Below are 25,557 nucleotides of genomic sequence, written 5' to 3' on the forward strand. Positions count from 1 at the left end.
TTTTATAAATGAAAGATGAATATGAGATTTGTTCAAAATAATTATCTTTCTAGCCAGTCTTTTTCTTTTAACCCTTCTTGAAAATTCTGGCTAGTAGAATGTGACAAAAGTACATATGCGTCTTTATGGCTTAAAACAAAGCATACTTGGCCGGGCGCAGTGGCTCATGCCTGTAATCCCAGAACTTTGGGAGGCCAAGGCGGGTGGATCACGAGATCAGGAGATCGACAGTTAGACCAAAACCCACCTGGAAGGCCCTGCAGGACAATCACTGTGCTGACATCTTCTCCTGCCCCCCATGTCCTGGCACACCATGTGTCTAGCCACACCAGCCTTTTTGTTTTGTAAACAAATTGAGCTCATGCTGGTCCTGAGGCCTTTGCACTTGCTGTTCCCTCTGCCCACAACACTGTTCCCACATCTTCTCCCTGCTGGCTCCTTCCCATGCCAATGTAACCTCCCCAGAGAGGGTTTCCCTATCCCCTGCCTGAGTTGCCACAATGACACCCATCACTCCTCAGCCCACGGCATTGTCTTTTTTTTCCCCCTTCAAAGCACTTAATAGTATCTGAATTTTTTTTTTTTTTTTGTAGAGTTGGGGTTTCAGTATGTTGGCCAGGCTGGTTTTGAACTCCTCCTGGCCTCAAGTGATCCACCCATCTCGGCCTCCCAAAGTGCTGGGATTACAGGCGTGAGCCACTGCGCCTGGCAAATTTTTTGTATTTTTTGTAGAGATGAGATTTCGCCATCCTACCGGGGCTGGTCTCAAACTCCTGAGCTGGAGCGATCCTCCCACCTCGGCCTCTCTGTGTTGGGATTACAAGTGTTGGGAACCACCACGTCTGGCCCTGCTGAACTGCTTTATGAGGGAAGGAAGTGAAGCTCAGATGGGTCTGAAGGGCAGGCCTGAGGTCACACAGCTGGGGAGATGAGCGGCCGGGGATTGAACCCAGACGTCACCAACCCGAGCCTGCCAGCTTAACTCCGTGCTTCACCTCACAACCCTCATATCTCTTGCATCACGTATGTCCTCAGTTTCTCTCAGCCCCGAGAGCCAGGACTTTAATTACCATCATTCCCATTTTTGCCATAAGGACCCTGAAACTCATCAGGTCCAAGGTTGTGTTCCAGGAAGGCACTAGACCCTGCCCTGAGGTCAGCTGAGCTGAAGCCTGGTGCTCCCGTCCCCTGGCCATAAAGCACCGAGACTCTCTCAATTCAGCGCTGCAGGGACTAAGGTGGTTTTCCACGTTGTTTCTTTAGGGGGCTCCATCCAGCTCCCACCCTCATGCCCTGATGAGCCGCCTTCCCCGAGTGGCTGGTGGCAACCTCAAAGAGGCCAATGTGGCCCTTCAAGGCGCCAGACACCCCGAGCGGGAGGAACCCTGGGGCTGCCCCTACCGTTCTCCTCTGGGTCCTGCTCCTGCTCTGTGCTGGCATAGGTACGCAGGAACTCAGCGAAGGCACCGTCTTGGGCCAGCAGCTCCTGGTAGGAGCCCATCTCAGAGATCTTGCCGCCACTCATGACAATGATGACATCCACCTGTGGCAAGTAGCTCATGCTGTGCATGACCAAGATCCGCGTCTGTGGGCAAAGGGGACACTCGGCCACGTCAGTGCACATGTGTGAGACTGCCTAGCTTGGCAGAGGAATGAGCCGACGAACAACTGGTGGGCAGAACTCAGGTCTGAAGGTGGGACATGCACCTGCGATAACAGCATTCAGGAGCAGCTGAACCTGTGCACACGGTCCTTTAACATGCATTGCAAAGGGCCTGCCACACGTCAGGTGCTGAGCTAAAAGCTGGGGAAGGGGAAGGAAACAAAGACCCCTGCCCCAGATTCCAGGGCCACAGGAGAAACGAACACTAGTAGAATAGTGCTTGGGAATTCGAATCCACGTCTGACAAAAGCCCTGTGGCTCTCTCCACGCCATCACGTGTGTCCACGTCCCGGCTTACCCATTCAGCGTGGGAGGGTCGCCCCTGGCCCAGGTGAATGTGGCATTCCTCACGGTGATGCTGTTCGTGCCCCCGCCTACAAAGCAGAGACAACATGTCAGGCACAGGCTGAGCTGTGGGACTCCACATGAACAGAACGCTCTCTTTCTCTGCTTGAGTGGTTCAACCCCAGACGCTTAACACAAATGGCACTAGGCATTATTATCTGGTGACATCAGCCACAGGTTCTGAAAGAGGAAACTCAACCTGCAGTTTTGGAGGCAGCCCCAGACCCAGAAAGCAGAAGGAAACTACAAGAAACTTTGTCCTTGTAAGATGGGGTTGCACCATCTGGATGATCATCTGGGGAGATGACTGCACAGGCGGGGGCCCCACGAGAATTACTCAGTGCTCTCGACGCCCTGGCCCTTATCAGGTAGGTTTGGGGCAGGTCCAGCTGGGAGGGCCGAGCAGTGGCCAAGGTCAGTGGGAAACAGATGGCGTCCACATGCAAACCTCTCTCCACTGGGGTGGCCTGCATCAGACCGCTGGGCCCTCCTTGAGGTTCAAAGGGAGGTCGTTCACCCTTCTCCCCATGTCCTCTATCTGTCTTCCCCCACCCAGCCACACCACCCTACACACATCACATCACAGCAGGTGGATCTTTCTAAAACACCCATCATGATAAACTCAAAAAAAAAGAGGATACGGAACAGGAAGTGTGGTATGAGGGCAAGGGGGAGGGGAGAGTGTTGGAGACAAAGCCCACGTTAACTGGCTCTGTGTTTCTGTCTTCTTCTGAGACAGGATCTGGCTTCTGCACCCAGGCTGGAGTGCAGTGGTGCGATCTCGGCTCACTGCAACCTCCATCTCCCAGGTGCAGGCGATTCTCCCACTTCAGCCTCCTGAGCAATTGGGACTACAGGATGTGCACCACCACACCCAGCTAATTTTTTTGTATTTTTTGCAGAGATGGGGTCTTGACATGTTGCTCAGGCTGGTCTCGAACTCTTGGCCTCAAGTGATCTGCTTGCCTCGGCCTTCCAAAGTGCCGGGATTACAGGCATGAGACACCGCGCCCGGCCAGCTCCACACTTCTAAGGCTCCTAGCACCTCTGTCTTCTTTTACTCTTCTTCCTGTTATTTTCCTTTTACTTCACATCTCTCACTTAAAACAAAAGCAGGCCAGTCGCAGGGGCTCATGCCTGTAATCCCAACACTTTGGGAGACCGAGGCGGGCAGCTCACCTGATGTCAGGAGTTCGAGACCAGCCTGGCCAACATGGTGAAACCCCATCTCTACTAAAAATACAAAAATTAGCCAGGTGTGGTGGTGCATGCCTGTAGTCCCAGCTACTCAGGAGTCTGAGACAGGAGAATCGCTTGAAACCAAGGCAGAGGCTGCAGAGAGCCAAGATCGTGCCACTGCACTCCAGCTTGAGAAACAGAGTGAGACTCTGTCTCCAAAAAAAAAAAAAAGAAAAAGAAAAAGAAAAAAGATAAAACAGAAAAGCAACTCTCTGAATTACGAGCCACCTTAAGACCATCTGGAGATAATACAGTAGCATTTTTTGTTTAAGTTGTCAGATGAAGAAATAACTTCCTCCATACATCAAAAAAACAAAAAACCTACAGAGAGAGGAAGGTGCTGGTTAACCTAGATTAACTTTCTCCCTCAGCTCTTCTAAAAGAGTGGATGTGGAATGAGGAAACTGGGAGTTGCTATTTAAGAGATTTAAGAAAAGCCACTGGAGAGAGAGAGGTTGCAGAGAACGGTTAGCTTGGGAGCGGGGAGCAGCCAAGGGGACCCCCACTGGCTAGAGCGTGCTAAACATTCCAGAAAGTCCAACCACCTAGGAGGCCACTATTAGGGCAGGAAGGAGGGGCTGCGGTGCGGGCAGCACCCAGGGGCCTAGGGGTTTCCTGATGCTTGCATTGAGCTGTGAACAACTTCAGTAGCAAGAAACCACCCCCCGCCCACCTCAAATTTCAGCCTGTGTTTAGCAGAGAAATTTGACCCCAGAGTAGATGGAATCATTCCCTTATGATGTGAGGGGATGTGGGACACTGGGACAGCAGAAACCAGATGACCACAGCCCAGGGGTGTTGGGAGGCAGCATACACTTGGGCCACGGTTCTCAACTGGAGGCAACTGTGCCCCTCAAGGCACATCTGGCGATGTCTGGAGCCACTTTTGGTAGTCAAAATTGGGGTGGGTACTACTGTATCTAATGGGTAGAGTCCAGATTGCTGCTCAACATCCCACAGTCCCCAAGCACAAAGAACAATGTGTCTCCAGATATCAGTAGCACCCAGGATAAGAAACCCCACACCAGGGGGCTGAGCTGAAGATGCTGAGACCATCTAGCTCAGACCAGAGACGTGACAACTCCCATGATCTGTTTAGCATCTTCTATACACCAGGTGCTGTGTCAAACATTTTAGGTGCCACTAAAGATACCTGAGCGCCTGCGAGGTGCCAGACACAGCTTATGCCGTATAACCGACATTTACACACATTCAGTCTTCTGACCACACTCATTGGACTCTGGAGCCAGACTGTATGGGTTTGAATCCTGGAGCTACCACTTCGTAGCTGGGTAGCCACAGGCAAGTTACTTAACTTCTCTGTGCTTTTTTTTTTTTTTTGAGACAGGGTCTCACTCTGATGCCCAGGCTGGAGTACAGTGGCACGATCATAGCTCACTATAGCCTTGAACTCCTGGGCTTAGCCAGTAACTCCTGCCTCAGCCTCTCAAGTGACTAGGACTACAGGTGCACCACCAGGCCTGGTGAATTTTTTAATTTTTGTAGAGACGAGGTCTCACTACATTACCCAAGGTGGTCTCAAACTCCTGGCCTCAAGCAATCCTCCAGCCTTGGCCTCCCGAAGTACTAGGATTATAGGTACGAGCCACTGCACCCAGCCTGTGCCTCACTTATTCATCTGTAAAATACGGCTGACAATCATGCAATCAACTTCAGAGGGCTATGGTGGGGTGTCTATGAGGCAGTGCACACAGAGCACTTCCCACAGTGCTTGGCACATAGTAGGTGCTCAGTAAATCTCAGTGAGGCAATACTCTATGGCCAGGAAGAGCATGGACTCTACCGACGGGCTGTGGGTGTGAATGCTGGTTTTCTTTTGATCAGCTGTGCAATCTCAGGCAAGTTTCAGAGACCACTTTCTTCATCTGGAAAATGGGGGTTTCCACCTCTCTCCTCCAGGGGTGCCACGGTGAGTAATGGACAAGTTGGGACATTGACATCCTTGGAACAGAATGTGCATGACAGGGGCTTTATAAGTGAACATGTCACTGCACTTACTGCCATTAATATTTATTATTATTTTTTTTTTTTTGAGATGGAGTCTCTCTCTGTTGCCCTGGCTGGAGTGCAGTGGCATGATCTCGGCTCACTGCAACCTCCACCTCCTGGATTCAAGTGATTCTCCTGCCTCGGCCTCCCGAGTAGTTGGGATTACAGGTGCCCAACACCATGTCCAGCTAATTTTTGTATTTTCAGTAGAGACGGGGTTTCACCATGTTGGCCAGGCTGGTCTCGAACTCCTGACCTCAAGTGATCCACCTGCCTCAGCTCCCCAAAGTGCTGGGATTACAGGCGTGAGCCACTGTGCCCGGCCTAATATTTATTATTAAATGCCTAGAGAGATGGTTACAAACAACATCCCTGGCTCAGGGGGATGGGCTGGGAAGCGATAAATTAACAAGCTACAAAACAAACAAATCTGCCAATAAAAATGCATGGCCGGGGTAGTGGCTCACATCTGTCATCTCAGCACTTTGGGAGGCTGAGGCAGAGGGATCCTTGAGCCCAGGAGTTCAAGATCAACTTGAGGGACAAAGCAAGACCTTGTCTCTCCAAATAAAAAAGTTTAATATTGGGGAAAAAAAAAGGCCAGGAGAAGTGGCTCATGCCTATAAGCCCAGCACTTTCGGAGGCTGAGGCAGGTGGATTGCTTGAGCTGAGGAGTTCGAGACTGGCCTGGACAACATGGCGAAACCCTGTCTCTACAAAACATACCAAAAAATTATCCAAGTATGGTGCTGTGTGTGCCTGTAGTTCCAGCTACTTGGGAGGCTAAGGTCAGAGGATCACCTGAGCCCGCGAAATCAAGGCTGCAGTTACAGCTGTGACTGCGCCACTGCACTCCAGCCTGGGTGATGGAATGAGACCCTGTCTCAAAACAAACAAACAAACAAACAAACAAAAATCCAAGTAACACTCGGCCAAAGAAAGGTACTTTTGTTTCCCTTATCTAGATAAAACTGAGGTTCGGACCTAAGTCTACACAGCTTGTGGGTGGTGGAGGCTGGCCAGCCTCCAGAGTCCTCATTTAGCCCAGAATAGAATCAAGGTCAAAGCCTTGGAAAGTGACTCTCAGGGGGAAGCCTCAAGCAGCTGCTGTCCCTCAGCAAGAAAACAAAAATGCAAGTGCAAGTTCACCCTCCTGGGAAGTCTAAGACAGGACAGAAGCCCAGGAGGCCAGGCTTCCCTTCCCTTCTACTGGCTCTGCAGAACCCATGTCCCCCGGGGTCTTGCAGACAAGTGGCTGGGCAGAGTCAAACCTGAGGGCAGCCAAAGCAAAGAAATGCAAGTAGGGAGGACCCAGTGGGAGATGGGAAGGCGGCCACTTCCAGAAACCAGGACCGAACACACACACACTGTCTTTGACAGGCCGTCGCTCGATGCTGTCAGGTTCCAGCTCCTCATGGGAGAAAAGATCCTCAGGCGTTTGAGGGAGACACTCGCCTATGCAGAGAGCAATGGCAGGGGAGAGTTAGTTTTAAAAAGCATTTTTGCAAAACCAACCACGGTTAACTTTCAAGGGTTTCCCTGGGTGTGGAGGTGCACACGCCCTCCCTTATTTCTGAAGGTCCCACATTTCTTAGAACCAGTGTATACTTTAGAATTAAACAAAACAAAACAAAAAACAAAAAAGAAACAGGTTTTGGTTCTGCTTTGTTTTAAAAGCCCATGAAAGGTATTTCAGAAAAAATGGGCAAATGACTGGGCGTGGTAGCTCAAACCTGTAATCCCAGCACTTTGGAAGGCTGAGGCAGGCAGATCACTTGAGGTCAGGAGTTTGAGAACAGCCTGGCCAACATGGTGAAACCCCGCCTCTGCTAAAAAAAAAAAAAAAAAAAAAAAATATATATATATATATATATATATATATATAAAATCAGCCTGGCATGGTGGCACGCACCTGCAATCCCAGCTACTTGGGAGGCTGAGGCAGAAAAATCACTCGAACCCGGGAAGGCGGAGGTTGCAGTGAGCCAAGATCATGCCACTGCACTCCAGCCTGGGTGACAGAGTGAGGCTCCATCTCAAAAAATAAATAAATACAAATAAAAATAAAAGAAGAAAAGGGCAGAGGCCTAGTGGAAAAGGGACTCTGGAAACATAATAGCAAATACAACAGAGCCAATTCAAACAGCCCAATGGGACAGGTATTTCTGAGATACTCCAGAAAACTTGGATATGGGCTATTATTGTAAAAACTTATTGTTAGTTTGCTTAGACATGATGACGGTGTTATATTATGTAGGAAGAAATGCATGCTGAAGTATTTGTGGGTAGAATGTAAGGGGTCTGAGATTTGCTTTAAAATTATTTGGCAAAAAAAGGAAAGAATGAAGGGATAGATAGCAGAGTTTAGCATTAAAAACAAATGAAGGGAAAGAGGGACAAGGGAGGGATACTGAAAAAGGATGAGATAAATCAACTGTGGCAAAATGTTTTGGGTTTTTTTGTTTTTGAGACAGAATCTCGCTCTGTCACCCAGGCTGGAGTGCAGTGGCACAATCTAGGCTCACTGCAAGCTCCGCCTCCTGGGTTCACACCATTCTCCTGCCTCAGCCTCCCGAGTAGCTGGGATTACAGGCGCCTGCCACCACGCCCGGCTAATTTTTTTGTATTTTTAGCAGAGACGGGGTTTCACAGTGTTAGCCAGGATGGTCTCGATCTCCTGACCTCGTGATCCGCCCACCTCGGCCTCCCAAAGTGCTGGGATTGCAGGCGTGAGCCACTGCGCCCAGCCTTGGTTTCTTTATTTGAGACAGAGTCTAGCTCTGTTGCCCAGGCTGGAGTAGAGTGGTGCAAACATAACTCACGGCAGCCTCAAACTCCTAGGCTCAAGTGATCCTTCTGCCTCAGCCTCCCATGTAGCCACTGCAGGCGTGCACCCCACACCCATTTTGTTGTTTTTTGTAGAGTAGGGATCTCATTATGTTGCCTAGGCTGATTTTTGAACTCCTGGGCTGAAGCAATCCTATCACCTCGGCCTCCCACAGTGCTGGGATTACAGGCATGAGCCACTGCGCCCAGCCAAAAAATGCTGATGTTGAAACTGAGTGATGTGTACATAGGGTTCATGTTGTATTATTTCCTTTTTTGGAGACTGAGTCTCACTCAGTCGCCCAGGCTGGAGTGCAGTGGCACGATCTCGGCTCACTGCAACCTCCACCTCCCGGGTTCAAGCGATTCTTGTGCCTCAGCCTCCAGATTAGCTGGGATTACAGGCACCCACCACCACATCTGGCTAATTTTTGTACTTTTAGTAGAGACAGGGTTTCCCCATGCTGGCCAGGCTGGTCTCAAACTCCGGACCTCAGGTGATCCACCTGCCTTGGTCTCCCAAAGTGCTGGGATTGCAGGTGTGAGCCATCATGCCTGGCTTTTTTTCTTTTTCTTTCTTTTTTTTTTTTTAATACCAGCTTACAAGCTTTAAGCTATTCTACTTCTGTGTACACTTGACATTTTTCATAATAAAATGGATTTTTTTGTTTTTGATGAACCCTGCAATCAGCGTTATACTACCAAATTTTAAGGTTGATTTGTCTATGTAGTTAAAATGGAGTTTTCAAAATGGGTGTTTGCAATGCTCGGAAAAAGAACGTTAAAATAGTGCAGAAAAGTGACAGGAGCTTCCAACAGTGCCCAAGTATGACAAAACAGAAAGCCACCTCTCCTTACACAGTCAATGGCAGGAATTTTAGAGATTCTACAGGGTCTACATTGTTTTTTTTTTGTAAAAAAAAAAAGAAAAAAAAAAAAAAAAACAAAAAACAGGGTCTTACTCCCCTCACCCAGGCTGGAGTGTAGTCGTGTGACTATGACTCCCTGCAGCCTCAACTTCCCCAGCTCAGCTGATCCTCCCACCTCAGCCTCCTGAGTAGCTGGGAGTACAGGGGCACACCACCATGCCTGGCTAATTTTCAAATAAGAGATAGATAGATAGATAGATAGATAGATAGATAGATAGATAGATAGATTAGATAGAATAGATAGATAGATTAGATAGAATAGATAGATAAATAGATAGATAGATAGATATAGATAGATAGATAGATAGATAGATAGATTTTTTTTTTTTTTTTTTGTACAGACAGGGTTTTACCATATTGCCCAGGCTAGTCTCAAACTCCTGGGCTTAAGAGATCCACCTGCCTTGGCCTCCCAAAGTGCTGGGATTACAGGCATCTGCCACCATGCCTGGCCGTAAGGTTGGGGTTTTTCTTTTTTTTTTATTTTGAGACGGAGTTTTTGTTGTGTCACCCAGACTGGAGTGCAATGGCACAATCTTGGCTCACTGCAACCTCTTCCTCCTGGGCTCAAGCAATTCTCCTGCCTCAGCCATCCGAGTAGCTGGGATTACAGGGACCCGCCACCACACATGGCTAATTTTTGTATTTTTAGTAGAGATGAGGTTGCACCATGTTGGCCAGGCTGGTCTCGAAATCTTGACCTCAGGTGATCTACCCACCTCAGCCTCCCAAAGTGGTGGGATTACAGGCATGAGCCACCGCACCCGGCTGTAAGGTTGGGGTTTCTCAAAGCGTGGGTGGTCAAGACCTATCAGTGGGTTGTAAAATCAATCAAGTCAGACAAGAGCTACATTTTTGAAAAAAAGGATAGGAATGGCGGAGGAATGGCAGAAGAGAACAGAGTGCTTCGGAAAGATTCTTCCAGAGCATGGGAAAGCCTTGCTGCATTAAACTTGATTCATATAATCAAGTGCAAATTCTCTGTCAAGAAGTCAAATGCATTTTCTTTCTTTCGGGCATGACCAGACAAAAGCATGGCAGCCTTGGTCCGGGCCTCATGGAGCCCGATCGGGAGTGTGACCTAGAGGCTGCGCTCAGGGGCACTTCCATGCTTTTGTGGCCTAGAACCCCAAGGCCCCCTCTTGGAAGTTGCCCCAGCTTCCCCCTGTACCTGCACGATGCTGCTGATGACCATGGGGAGAATGTTCAGGGGAAACCGGAGGATGTTGAACAAGGCCAAAGACACGAAGGCTGTCTGGGCATCCAGGATGTTGTTCTTGTCAATGGTCACGTAGACGGCAAATGTGCACAGGGCCACCTGCAAGCAGAACGCCCGGTGCTGACTGCTGTGCACTGAGTGACAGTCATCATCCTAGGAGCAGTGACAGGCCCTGGGGACGTGCTCGGGCCCTCCCCAGGTGGCCACAACTGACCAGCTGCTGGAGGTCGTGGAAACACCTGGGGCAGTAACTGGCACATAGCAGGTGCTCACTAAACACTCCAGGAATGAACTGGATAAATCAACGACCAGGAGCCCAAAGAGCTGGCCTCTCCCATCAACTTTCTCAGCGATGTTCTAGAGGGGCATTCTTAGTATTCCTCAAAAGCACCAAGCACAATCCCCAAGCCAGGCCTTTGCCCCTGCCATTTCCTCTGCCTGAAACCATCTTCCATCTAGGTGGCCACCTGGCTCCTCCCTCTCACCATTCATGGGAGCTGCCTCTCCCACTCTACCCAAAGAGCCCTGCCATCTTGCCATCGTCCCATGTATTTTCAGGGTCTCAGTACTGCCATTTCATTGTTACTTCCTGGAAGGTCATACAGCTTAAAAAAAAAAAACCATATACTTTGCCATATATCCGCTGTGGGACCCTGGTTATTTCACCTCTCCAGGCGAGCCCCTATTTTCTCATCTATAAAATGGAAGTCATGATAGGCTTTTAAGGGCTGTTGGCGCTTATGTAGGGTGCTTATTTGCACAGGGCCCAAGCACAGTAAAACTCAACAGATGGCAGCTGCTTTTATTTCTTGTTACAAGATTTGGTCCAAATTCCTTAGATCATTCTTCCAAGGAATCTATTAATGTGGTCCCACAAGCAAGAGCCCAGTCCCATGGGCAGCCAGAGTTGGTTCGTGTTCTGGCTCTGACATTAACAAGACAGATGACGCTGAGCCATGGCACAGAAATTTTCCAGGCTCCAATGTCAAGAGGGAGGCAAGGTGCTCAAAACGACAGGGACACATGATCCCTGGGTGCAGCGGTGCAATCATGGCTCACCAAAGCCTCGACCTCCTGGGCCCAAGCATTCCTCCCACCTCACCCTCCCGAGTAGCTAGGACTACAGGCGCATACCGCCATGCCTGGCTAATTTTTTTATTTTTGTAGAGACAGGGTCTCCCTATGCTTCCCAGGCTGTTCTCGAACACCTGGGCTCAGGCCATCTGCCTGCCTCGGCCACCTAAAGTGCTGGGATTACAGGCATGAGCCACTGCACCCATCCTGGCTCCAATCTTCTAAGTGGTAATGAAACACTGGCATCTTACCTAAAGACAATTTTTTTTTTTGAGTCACAGTCTCATTCTTTTGCATAAGACGGAGTGCAGTGGTGCGATCACAGCTCACTGCAACCTCTGCCTCCCAGGGTCAAACGATTCTCATGCCTCAGCCTCCAAGTAGCTGGGATTATAGGCGCCCACCACCACGCCCAGCTAATTTTTTTGTATTTTTCTTAGTAGAGATGGGGTTTCGCCATGTTGGTCAGGCTGGTCTTGAGCTCCTGGCCTCAAGTGATCCGTCTGCCTCAGCCTCCCAAAATACTGGGATTACAGGTGTGAGCCACCATGCCCAGCCCAGAGATATTCTTTACTCAAAAGGGTCTACATGTATCTACATGATAGACTATTCAACCCTAAAAAGGAATGAAATTCTTATACATGCTAAAACATGGATAAACCTTGAAAACATCACGCTAAGAAACCAGTCAGATGGCCAGGCGGGGTGGCTCACACCTGAAATCCCAGCACTTTGGGAGGCTGAGGTGGTCGGATCACCTGAGGTCGGGAGTTCCAGACCAGCCTGACCAACATGGAGAAACTCCGTCTCTACTAAAAATATACAATTAGCCAGGAGTGGTGGTGCATGCCTGTAATCCCAGCTACTCAGTAGGCTGAGGCAGGAGAATCACTTGAACCTAGGAGACAAACGTTGTAGTGAGGCAAGGTCGTGCCATTGCACTCCAGGTGGGCAACAAGACAGAAAAAACTTTGTCTCAAAAAAAAAAAAAAAAAAAAAAGAAACAGTCAGAAAAGGCCACCTGTTGTTTGATTCCATTTATATGCGATGTCCAGAGTAGATAAATAGAGACGGACAGAAAGCAGATTAGTGGTTGCCTGGGATGGAATGGAAGGTTTGGGGAGCAACTGATAATAGGTACAGGGCTTCCTTTTGGGGTACTGAAAATGTCCTGGAATTAGTGGTGACTGTCGTATTATTTATACAAAAAACCCACTGGGTGAGCGTCACACCACCTACACAAAAGCCCACTGGGTGACCTTCACAACACCTACACAAAAACCCACTGGGTGACCTTCACACACCTACACAGAAACCCACTGAGTGACCTTCACACCACCTACACAAAAACCCACTGAGTGACCTTCACACCACCTACACAAAAACCCACTGGGTGACCTTCACACACCTACACAAAACCCACTGGGTGACTCACACCACCTACAAAAACCCACTGGTGACCTTCACACCACCTACAAAAAACCCACTGGGTGAGCATCACACCACCTACATAAAAAAACCACTGAATTGCACACTTTTAAATGGTGAATTATACCTCCATTAAAAAAATAAATTTCAATAGGCATGGTAGCCCATGCCTGTAATCCAAATGCTTTGCGAGGCCAAGGAGGGAGGATCACTTGATGCCAGAAGTTTGAGCTGAGCTTGGGCAAAAGAGCAAGGCTGGGTCTCTACTAAAGTTTTTAAAAAACAAGCCAGGTGGCTGGGCTCAATGGCTCACCCTGTAATCCCAGCACGCTGGGAGGCCAAGGCAGGTGGATCACCTGAGGTCAGGAGTTCAAGAACAGCCTGTCTGACAGGGCAAAACCCTGTCTCTACTAAAAATACAAAAATTAGCCAGGTGTGGTGGTGCGTGCCTGTAGTCCCAGCTACTAGGGAGGCTGAGGTAGGAGAATCACTTGAACCCGGGAGGTGGAGGTTGCAATGGGCCAAGATCGTGCCATTGCACTCCAGCCTGGGCGACAGAGCAAGACTCCCTCTCAAAATAATAATAATAATAATAAGTCAGGCATAGTGGCACGCACCTGTAGTCCTAGCTACTAGGGAGGCTGAGGCAGGAGAATCATTTGAGCCCAAGAGGTCGAGGCTGCAGTGAGCTATGACTGTGCCCCCGCACCAGCCTGGGTAACAGAGTGAGGCCCCTGTCTCTAAATAAGTAATTTTTTAAAAAGTACCTCTCCAAAGTCAACCTATTTGTTAGTGTAGAAGTCAAAGTGCTAACTCAGATCCCAGGGCCCAGCTGATTTGTAAAGTCCCTTCCCTGTACCTCATTTGGCCTCATCTGTCACTCTCCCCTCACTTTCACTGTTTCAGCCTCCATGGTTATCCCACCTATGAAGGGGCACAGTAGTGCCCCAGGGCCTTTGCATGTGCTCTAGCTATTCCCTGGTTGGCCTCTTTACCTCCATCAAGTCTTTCCTCAAGTGTCACCTTCTCAGTGAGCTTAGACCACCCTACTTAAAACTGCAAGCCACCCCTATTACAAAGACCTGACTCTTTTCTTCCTATAGCACTTAGGATGGCTTTCTCTAGCACTAGGTTTTATTTATTGTGCCTATTGTTCCTTGTCTGTCTCTCTCCATGAAAATGAATGTTCCATGACTGGAGATTATTACTTGTAGTATTCGCTGCTGTATTGTCAGAGCCTAGGACAGAGCCCAGATCATGGCGCTCAGTGAATGTCTGCTGGGTAGATGATGGATGGGTAGGAGTGGATAAATGGGTGGGGAAGGGGTAGGTGAATTTGCCTGAGGGCAGAAGAGCACATCAGAGGTGTCTCTTCAGCAGTGAAGCAAACCAGGCCTCAGGCATCTCACCACCAAAACATATCAGCCCCCTTGGTGAGCCAAGTACCAATCGATGCCAGCTGCTGGCAGCACAGGGCACACACAGAGAGGGGACAGGACAACATCACGCAGCCCCTTTCAGGTCCACGGTCCTGGCTTCTCCAGAAGTAGGAAGTCATCTAGCCATCCATCCCTCAGTCATTAACTGAGCACCCATTATGCACTGGGGACTGAGGTGGGCTTGGCAACCCTGAGACACACAGTCTAGTGGAAGCACAGGCTTTAACAGGCTCCCTACAGGCAGTGTTTGGAAATCCGAAGAGGCTGGTAGGATGGGCACAATGACTGGGGCTCCAGGCAGGAGGAGACTGGAGTTCGCCTTGTAATAGGCGAGGGTCAAAGGTGCAAAAGTCCTTCATACACAGTGAGGAGCACCTGTCCCCTAGGTGCCTTTTCTGAGAAACGTGGAAAACCAATGAACGGAACCCCTACACTCCAGCCCACCCCCTAAAAATCCTGATGCCCTGTGTGCAGTTATCTGCTCTTACTGCCTGCCTGGCATCTATTGCTCTGTTTATGGCAACACGCAATTTTCTCTGGGGGAACTGAACTTCTCCCAATCTCAACCTATGAGCTTCAGCCACAGATGAACCTCCTCCCTCACCCCCTACCTTGGCCCCAAGCCCTGAAAGACATGACCCAGCCCTGGCTGACCCAAGCATCCTATCTCCCTGGGCTCAGTGACTGGCTCAGGAAGAAGCATGTGATCGACCACAACCAATGAGACTCAATCCCATAGCTTTGCAGGAACTATTAGGGGAAAAGAGTAAGACTCTCTGTTCACAGAGGTTGCTGAGATGACAGGATGATCAGGAAACTGCCAGCTAATAAAGAAACCACCATCAAGAAAAGAGAGCTGAGAGTCAGAGACGTTGTTATTCCCAACATTGTCTTGGGAACTCCTAGATCCAGCTATGCCTGGAACCCCATCATGCTTGAAAGTCTTTTTCTAGACTTTTCAGTTTCATGACTCAAAAATCCCCCGCTTCTCTTACTCTAGTTGATTTAAGCTACGTTTCTTCATTTGCAAGACAGTTCCTAACTAATATGATTTATTTCAACCATTCATTCATTCATGTATTTATTCATTTACCTACATACATTTACGGAGCATGAACCATTTGCCAAGTTCCCTATGCTTAGGGGGTACAAGCACAAAATGACAAGGTCTGACTGGGCGTGGTGGCTCACGCCTGCAATCCCAGCACTTTGGGAGGCCGAGGTGGGCGGATCACTTGGGGTCAGGAGTTTGAGACGCACCTGGCCAACATGGTGAAACCCCATCTCTACTAAAAAGACAAAAATCTTAGCCAGGTGTGGTGGCACACACCTGTAATCCCAGCTCCTCAGGAGGCTGAGGCAGGAGAATCAGCTGAACCCACGAGGTGGAGGTTGCAGTGAGCTGAGATTGTGCCACTGCACTCCAGCCTGGGCGACAGAATGAGACTCCGTTTCAAAAATACAGAAATGTATAAATATATAAATAAATAAAATGACATGGTCGTGGCCGTGTCTCCATGGACCCTAGGATATGATCAGCAGAGAACTACAGGACAGATCATTACCACAGAGAATGATGAATTATTCTAACAAAGGGAGATTCCAGGTAAACAGAAGGCAAGAAGCTCACAAATCATCCAAGACAGAAAATGTTAAATATTGACGGTTGCCTGGCAATGCTATTTCAGGAAAGTGCATTAGGTGGATGTGGTAAATGCCAGGCTTGGCATTCCAGAAAAACAGTGCCATCAGTCCCTGGATGGCATCCCTGGCCTTCCCTGGCCTCTGTGTTCCATCACACCTACCGCTGGGTAAACACCTCATCGTCTTTGAAGCACAGGAATGCACCAGTGGAAAAAACACTCAGACACCTTCCAGGGGAACTGAAGGCCACATATTTTATCCTAATGTAGTCAGAGGCTTCGATGCCTCGGCCAGGACAAGGTCTCCCTAACTGACACCCAGGCCCATCTGTTTCTTGCCAAACAGCTCAACAAACTCTGTTTCTGGAAACTCCGGGAAACTAAATGGCAAGGAAGGTCAAGAAAAGGTTAAGTAAAGTAAAGCCGGTAGCCGGGTTCAGTATCTCACATCTGTAATCCCAGCTACTCCAGAGGCTGAGGCAGGAGGATCACTTTAGCTCAGGAGTTGGAGGTTGCAGTGAGCTGTGGTCAAGCCGCTGTACTCCAACCTGGGCATCAAAACAAGACCCTGTCTCTTTAAAAAAAAAAGAAAGAAAGAAAGAAAGAAAGAAAGAAAGAAAGAAAGAAAGAAAGAAAGAAAGAAAGAAAAAAGAGAAGAAAAGCCAGTCCTGCTCTTAAGCATCTTCTGCTGTGGTTTCCTAATGGGGAACAGGGCAGGAAGTGATAAGCAAAGTTTAGTGACAACCTGGAAACTGTGGGTTTTGCCAACGAATCCAGTGTGCAGAGCAAAAAGCTGTGAGAACACACTGCCCATCCCCTCCTAAGCGGGACACAAGGCACAGACCAAACCTCATCACCAGCACCCTCTGGCTTGGATCTTTTCCTCTAAGAGAAGACCTTTCAAAATGCCATCAAGGCCAGGCACAGTGGCTCATACCTACAATCACAGCACTTTGGGAGACAGAGGCAGGCGGATTGCTCGAGCTCAGGAGTTTGAAAACATCCTGGGCAACAAAGTGAGACCCTGTCTCTACAAAAATTACAGAAATTAGCTGGGCATGGTGGTGCATGCTTGTAGTCCCAGCTGCTCGGGAGGCTGAGGTTGGAGAACCACTTGAGCCTGGGAGGCAGAGGTTGCACTGAGCCAAGATCATGTCGCTGCACTCCAGCTTGGGCAGCAGTGTGAGACCCTGTCTCAAAAAGAAAAAAAAAAAGAAAAAAAGAAAAAAAAGCCATTTTGTATGTATTTATGTATGACTCTTACTATCACTTGTATAAAAGTAAAGTAAACAGAATCAAGTAACCGTAACTACTTGTATGACATGTATCCACCATTACAGTGATACAGACGCAGACTCTGGAAAAACACACAAGAAACATGGAGAGAGGGAAGCAAGGTGACTGGTGTTGGGAGGAAGGGCTTGGGCCTTTCACTATGGACTGTGGTTCTCAACTGGGAGAATTCTGTCCCCCAAGGGGACACTTCACAATGCCTGGAGCCATTTTCCATTGTCACCACTGGGAAGAACAGGAAGAAGTACGACTTAGCATCTGGCAGGGAGAGGCCACAGATGCTGGGAAACATCCTACAATGTGCAGGCCAGGCCCTACAACACAGGGACAAAGGATGACCTGTTGGCGAATGTCAGCAGGCTGAGGTGGCCACGTGCGGAGAAGTCCGGCTGTATGAATACCATCTGGTGCAGCTTTAATTATGTTTCACCATATGCAAATACATTACTTCCTACTTTTTAAAGTAAGACCCACCGGGCATGGTGGCTCACACGTGTAATCCCAGCACTTTGGGAGGCCGAGGTGGGTGGACCACTAGAGGCCAGGAGTTTGAGACCAGCCTGGCCAACATGGCTAAACCCCATCTCTACTAAAAATACAAAAAATTGGCTTGGCATGGTGGCGTGCACCTGTAATCCCAGCTACTAGGACGCTGAGGCAGGAGAATTGCTTGAACCCTGGTGAAACCCCATCTCTACTAAAAATACAAAACTTAGCTGGGCATGGTAGCGGGCGCCTGTAATCTCAGCTACTCGGGAGGCTGAGGCAGGAGAATCGCTTGAACCCAAGAGGCGGAGATTGCAGTGAGCTGAGATCGTGCCACTTCACTCCAGCCTGGCGAGAGAGCATGACTCCTTCTCAAAAAAAAAAAAGGAGAGTCTAGGCGTGGTGGCTCATGCCTGTAATCTGAGCACATTCAGACGCCAAGGCAGGTGGATCACTTGAGGTCAGGAGTTCGAGACCAGCCTGGCGAACATGACAAAAACCCATCTCTACTAAAAATATTAAAATTAACAAAGCATGGTGGTGCGTGTTTGTAATCCCAGCTAATCGGGTGGCTGAGGCAGGAGAATTGCTTAAACTGGGAGGTGGAGGTTGCAGTGAGCTGAGATGGCACCACTGCACTTCAGCCTGGGTGACAGAGCGAGACTTGGTTCCAAAAAACAAAAAAAGAGAGCGTTCATCAGTGCACCCCGGTAAAGTCAAGGTATTGGAGTGTAAGAAGAATGCAATGTACAAGGCAGAATGCAAGGGCATTGGAGCTGGAAGTGATCTTAGGGAACACAGAGTTACAGAAGGGCAACGAGATGCCATTTCTTGCTCAACTCTAGGCCACTGGCACCAGTCACCTGGAGGGCTGCTTGAACATAACTCAGTGGGAAAGAACCCCATGCGTGACTGTGGGTGTCTGCTGTGGGCATGAGGAGGGAGGACAGAGCCCAGTATTTGACATGCTTGGAATCTAACCCCTTCATTTTCCATGTGACAAAATCTAGAGCCAGCGAGGTGAGATGACCAGCTTTGGGGTCACACTGTGGGCTGGCAGTAGCATGTGGCAGGTGTCCTGACTCTCAGAAGAACATTCCAGTCCTTTAAGCCAGGGGCTGGCCAAGGATGGCTGAGGTCCACATTTGGCCGACACCTGTTTACACAAGGCCCATGAGCTCAGCATTGATTTCATTTTTTTTATTTTTTTTGAGACAGAGTCTTATTCTGTTGCCCAGGCTTAGAGTGCAGTGGCGTGACCTCAGCTCACTGTGATCTCCGCCTCCCGGGTTCAAACGATTCCCGTACCTCAGCCTCCCAAAAAGCTGGGATGACCGGCATCCTCCACCATGCCTGGCTAATTTTTTTTGGTGGGGGAGTGGGGGACAGGGGGTGGCGGCGGGAAAGGGTCTCACTCTGTTGCCCAGCCAGGAGTGTGTGGCATGATCTTGGCTCACTGCAACTTCTGCCTCCTGGGTTGAAGTGATCCTCCTGCCTCAGCCTCCTGAGTAGCTATGACCACAGGTGCGCACAACCACTTCCAGCTAATTTTTGTACTTTTAGTAGACAGAGTTTCACCATGTTGGCCAGGCTGGTCTCAAGCTCTTAGCTTCAAGCAACCCGCCTGTCTCTGCCTCCCAAAGTGCTGAGATTACAGGCATGAGCCCCTGCGCCCAGCCAGATTTCATATTTGTTAAAAGTTAAAAAAAAAAATCAAAAGAATATTACACGACACAAGCAAATTCTATAAAATTCAAATTTTGGTGTCTCTAAATACTTTTTTACAGGAACATAGCCACGCCCATCAATTTCCATATTATCTAAGGCTGTTTTTGCACTATGCTGGAAGAGACTGGTATTTGTGACACAGACTATATGGCCCGGAATTCCAAAAGTATTTACAGAAAAAAGTTTCTTTACTCCTACTTTCTGCCAGTCTCTCTCGAAATTTAATGTGCATACACACCACCTAGAGAACTAGTTACAACTCAGATTCAGTTTCAGTGGATCTGGGCTGAGGCCTGAAATTCTGCACTGTTAACAAGCACCAGGTGATGCCATGGCTGCTGGTCCACGGACCATACTTTAGGCAGTGAGGATCCACTCCAGTGTCTCTACATGTTGACCTGAACCAGAAGCAGCAGCACCTAGGGATATGTTAGGAATGCAAATACTCAGGCCCCACCCAGACCTACTAAAACTGAAAATTTGGGTGGGGCCCAGAAAGCTGAGTTTTATAGTAGCAAGCTGTCAGCCAGCACAGTGGCTCACACCTGTAATCCCAGCACTTTGGGAGGCCAAGGCAGGCGGATCACCTGAGGTCAGGAGTTCGAGACCAGCCTGGCCAACATGGTGAAGCACCATCTCTACTAAAGATATTTTAAAAATTAGCTGAGCATGGTTGTTGCACGCCTGTAATCCCAGCTACTTGGAGGCTGAGGTGGAAGAATCGCTTGAATCCAGGAGGCGGAGACTGCAGTGAGCCAAGATCGTGCCACAGCAATCCAGCCTGGGTGACAGACTGGGACTTCATCTCAATAAATAAATAAATAATAATAAAATATAATAACAAGTTCTCCAGGTGATTCTGATGCAAGCTTGAATTTGAACACCATCTCTCCTGCAGTTCCAGACCCTGAGAGATGTAAGGCAAGACTAAGAAAATTCAGTGTCAGCATGAACACGCTTTCGCAAATGCTGAAACGGCTGGAGCTTCCTTAGACAGTCCACCTGCAACTCAGCTAAGATGAAGCAGGTGGTAGTTTAACCAAAAAGTTCATATTCGTAAACATGTTTAACTGCTTCACAGAAACTTGCCAGAAAAACATATAATTTGCCAACCTGACCAAGAAGGAATAGTTGTAATGAGCACAACATTACAAAAAGAATGACACAGTTAATAAAAAGAAAGAAAAAACAAACATGGGGCCTGATTTGAAGTCATCCTTCACCATTAACTGTTTTTAACTGTGCTTAAAAGGGAATTTCCATAGTCCATCTCTATGTGGTCTCCTGATTTGCGGCCAACTTTGCCAAATGGTAAGTTGCACTATTGTCTAAACTTTTCGAAGCCAGCTAGGCAGGGATAGATCCATTACCATACCCTAGGACAGGTAACAGAACCTTCAGTGTAGCATGGATCATAATAGCAAAAAAAACAGGGAACAACCTGTTTTTGCAAGGAATGGTAGAAAGGGTAATTCCAGCAGGGCACATCCACACATCAGGCAAGCATCCATCATGAATGCAAATGAAACAAGCTGGGAGTGGTAGCGGTGCACCTGGAGTCCCAACTACTTAGGAAGCTAAAGCAGAAGGATTGCTTGGGCCCAGGAGTTCAAGGCTGCAGTGAGCTATGATCACACCACAGTACTCCAGCGTGGGGGACAGAGCCAGACCCCATTTCAAAACAAAACAAAACCCCCCAAAAAAACTAAAATGAAGTAGATCAGAATGAATGAACCAAGACTATATATTATTAACTACAGAAAAGAGAACACTATGTACAGTATGATTCCATTTAAATCTGTCAAAGTCTTTTTAAATACCTATATGCTTGTCCATTTTCCTCTAAAAGCATATGCAAAACTGTCACTTTGGAAGAGAGGAACTGATGGAAGAGAGGACAATATACTTTTCATTTTATATCTTTCTGTATTTTTTTGTTTGTTTGTTTACAATGGATGACAAATATTTGTTCAGCACCTGCTATGCACTGTTCTACATACTGAGGACACAGCAGTCAATAGAAAAGACAAAAATGCCCATCTGGAGCTGACATCCTAGTGGGGAAAAGCAGACAATGAAATAAGTACATTTTATTTTACTTATTTATTTATTTTTTTTACTTTTTTGAGACAGGGTCTTGCTCTGTTGCCCAGACTGGAGTACCGTGGCTCGATCTCGGCTCACTGCAAACTCTGCCTCCCAGGTTCAAGGGATTCTCATGTCTCAGCCTCCTGAGTAGCTGGGAATATAGGCACGCACCACCATGCCCAGGTAATTTTTTTTTTTTTTAGCAGAGACAGGGTTTCACCAGGTTGGCCAGGCTGGTCTCAAGCTCCTGGCCTCAAGTGATCTACCCACCTTGGACTCCCAAAGTGCTGGGATTACAGGCATGAGCCACCGCACCCAGCCCAAAATAAGTAAATTTTAGAGTGTGTTTAGACCATACCATTTGACATGTGGCCCATGAGACACTGACAGTCCACACTTTGTGACCAGTTGGTGACAAAATAAGGAGGCAGCACCATAATGTAGATCAACTATGGCACCAAGCGTGCCGTTCGACTCAGCTCACACTTTTTGTCTTGCAAGGCTATCTTAATGCAGGAAGCAGGGGGCACTGGTTTACATTCTGGCACAAGCTGCTTATATCACAGTAAATAGATAACGAATGGTTCCTAAACAGGTTGGCTAGAAGCTGCTAAGTGTGAATAAAATAAAGGAGAATGGAGAAGATGGCAAATGTTTAAACCAAGTGTTCAGGGAAGGCCTTGCGGACACAGTGACTTTTTTTTTTTTTTTTTTTAAGACAAGGTCTTGCTCTCTCACCCAGGCTGGAGACCAGTGGCATGATCTTGGCCCACTCCAACTGTCGCCTCCCAGGTTGAAGCAATTCTCTTGCCTCAGCCTCCCAAGTAGCTGGGACTACAGGCATGTGCCATCACACCCAGCTTATTTTTTTGTATTTTAGTAGAGACTAGGTTTCACCATGTTGGCCAGGCTGGTCTTGAACTCCTGACCTCAGGTGATCCACCTGCTTTGGCCTCCCAGAGTGCTGGGATTACAAGCATGAGCCACTGCACCTGGGCGACATAGTGACCTTTTAAAAATATTCAGGTACGCAGACAAAATAAAACACCAAACAATGAGGGCCAGGAAAAATGTGGCTTCACTCACCAGGAAGGGCGTGCAGACCCAGGTGAAGGTGCCCACGGCTGACAGGTAGGCAGACTTCTTCAGCACCTTCAGCTCCTCCTGCCTGATGGCCAGCACCTTGTCCTTGAATGCCAGCTCCCAGGCATAAAGCTTTAGCACTTTGATCCCATTGAGAATTTCGTTCATCAGCTTGATCCGATTGTCTTTGCTCTTCATGTGGGCCACCTTGGAAGAGAAGGGCAGTCAACACATCTGGGGCGACCCTGGCATCAGCCCATCACTCAACATCACCAGCTATTTTTTTCATAAACTTTATTATATACTTTGACATGTAAATGTTTTTTATATTGATTTTTTTTTTCTTTTCAATAGAGATGGGGTTTCACCATGCTGCCCAGGCTGGTCTCAAACTCCTGTGTGGGGATTACAGGTGTGAGCCACCACACTGGGCCTCAACATCACCGTCTATTAAAAATGGGCCTCCTGAGGGTGGGAGAGCTGACCCTGTAATCCCTATGAGCCCTACTCTTGAGCCCCAAGACCACACCAAAAGACCCCGCTATCAAGGAAAAGAAAACCCTTCAAATCATGTTAGGTTAGACATTGGAGAAACATACTCAATTTAGAATCCAGGAATAGAGGCAAGAAAAACCCTTCAGGTGTGCAGAAAAGAAGGGATTCAGTCCCTATTCTGCTGACCCAAACACAGGAAACATGGTGGTGGTGTTTTTCTTCTCTGTTTTCTTATTTTTTCTTTTTTTTTGTGACAGAGTCTCACTCTGTTGCCCAGGCTGGAGTGCAGTAGCATGATCTCGGCTCACTGCAACCTCTGCCTCCTGGGTTAAAGAGATTCTCTTACCTCAGCCTCCTGAGTAGCTGGGACTATAAATGCCTGCCACTATGTCTGGCTAATTTTTCTATTTTTAATAGAGATGGGGCTTCACTATGTTGGCCAGGCTGGTTTCGAACTCCTGACTTCAAGTGATCCACCGACCTCGGCCTCCCAGAGTGCTGGGATTACAGGCGTGAGCCACCACACCCAGCCTGTTTTCTTATTTCTTGTCAGCCCAGTTTTCTTTTTTTTGGAAACAGCATCTCACTCTGGCATCCAGGCTGCAGTGCAGTGGCACAATCATAGCTCACTGCAGCCTTGAATTCCTGGGCTCAAGCGATCCTCCCACCTCAGCCTCCTTAGTAGCTGGGACCACAGGCACATGCCACCACACCCAGCTCATTTTTGTATGTTTTGTAGAAATGGCACCTTGCTATGTTGCTCAGGCTGGTCTTGCACTCCTGGCCACAAGCCACCCTCCGGCTTCAGCCTCCCAAAGAGCTGGGATTACAGACACGAGCCCCTGTGCCTGGCCCATGGTTGTTAAAATAGTGAAATGTTTCTGTACTGGCTAGCACTGGTTCCAAATAGTGGATACTTGTGCAGTGCAGTTGTTAAATATTTTTACTACCACCCAGGATTTTGTGTATACCAGCAACTTTTCTAAGCATTTTACATGTATTCAGACACTTAACAATCACAAGAACTCTATCGTTTAGTGCTACAGTCATCCCCGGGTCACAGATGGGAAGAATTTAAGCTACGTGATCTGGAGGCCAGGGACTGAAATGGGTTGAGTCGGGCCACTCAGGGCATCCTACACATCAAGAGACTGAAGGGTGACTCGATCCTAAAGCCCCTGCCTCACCCATCCCACCCAACCCTACCCCGTGAGGCCTCTCCTTCCAATGGGCCCATGTCCTGAAACTCATCTCCCTGTGGTACCAACAGTCCAGCCAAGTGCTCCCATTTGGAATTCCACAGCACACCATAAATATCCATCAACAGAAGAGCAGAGAAATAAACCGCACCATCTCCGTTATAGACCAAAAGGCACCAGGTGGGGAGAATGAATTGAAGCTATACGGCACAGCACAGAGAGGTCCCCAAAGCAAGGCACTAAAAGACAAAAATCATGCTGCCATGTGGGCCCATTTAGGTAAAAACAGGTATGGTAATAATATCACACACAAAAAAAACATATATAATGGCCAGGCATGGTGGCTCATGCCTATAATCCCAGCACTTTGGGAGGCCGAGCCAGGTGGATCACCTGAGGTAAGGAGTTCAAGACCAGCCTGGCCAACATGGTGAAGCCTCATCTCTACTAAAAATACAAAAATTAGCTGGGTGTGGTGGTGGGCACCTGTAATCCCAGCTGCTCGGGAGGCTGAGGCAGGAGAACTGCTTGAACCAGGGAGGCAGAGGTTGCAGTGAGCCAAGATCGCACCACTGCACTCTAGCCTGGGCAACAAAGTGAGACTCCATCTCAACAAACAAAATAAAACCCACATATATAAAAACAAACCTATACCATTCATCAGGTCTGTATATACATACATAGAAAGTTCTAGAAGGATTTGCTTCTATATATTTGCAGTGGTTGAGAGAGTAGGGAAGGGGGTATCCTCTTTTAATTTATGTACTTTTGTACGATTTAAACTTTTTTTTTTTTTTGAGACAGGATCTCACTCTGTTGCCCAGGCTGGAGTGCAGTGGCACAATCATGGCTCACTACAGCTTCTACCTCCTGGGTTCAGGTGATCCTCATGCTTCAGCCTCCCAAGTAGCTGGGACTATAGGCACGCATCACCACACGCAGCTAACTTTTTTTTTGGTACAGACAGGGTTTCACCATGTTTCCCAGGCTGGTCTTGAACTCCTAAGCTCAGGTGATCCACCCACCTTGGCCTCCCAAAATGCTGAAATTACAGGGGTGAGCCCAGCTTGATTTGAACTTTTTTATAATAAGAAACCTCACTCTATTATTTGGGTATTTAAACTTTTTAAAATACAAAATATCTCCAAAAATAAAAAGCTGAAAGCTGGGTATGGTGGCTCACACCTGTAATCCCAACACTTTGAGGTGCTGAGGCAACAGGATCACTTAAGCCCAGGAGTTTGAGACCAACCTGGGCAACACAGCAAGGCCCCATTTTAGAAATTAATTATTTTAATTTAAATAAAGAGATTAACACCATGTCTGGTATAAGGTAAGAGCTAAAAAGAGGGAAAAAAGTAGGGGGTAAT

General features: G+C 48.0%; 1 pseudogene; it reads right to left on the reverse strand.

Annotated features, from left to right (window-relative positions):
• Nucleotides 1–1,028: 1,028 nt before the first annotated feature.
• The window catches only part of LOC115834018, a 45,758-nt pseudogene continuing 21,229 nt past the window's right edge, over nucleotides 1,029–25,557 (reverse strand).

The sequence above is a fragment of the Nomascus leucogenys genome, unplaced genomic scaffold, assembly GCF_006542625.1.
Source record: "Nomascus leucogenys isolate Asia unplaced genomic scaffold, Asia_NLE_v1 000904F_72622_qpd_obj, whole genome shotgun sequence".
NCBI classification, from domain to species: domain Eukaryota; kingdom Metazoa; phylum Chordata; class Mammalia; order Primates; family Hylobatidae; genus Nomascus; species Nomascus leucogenys.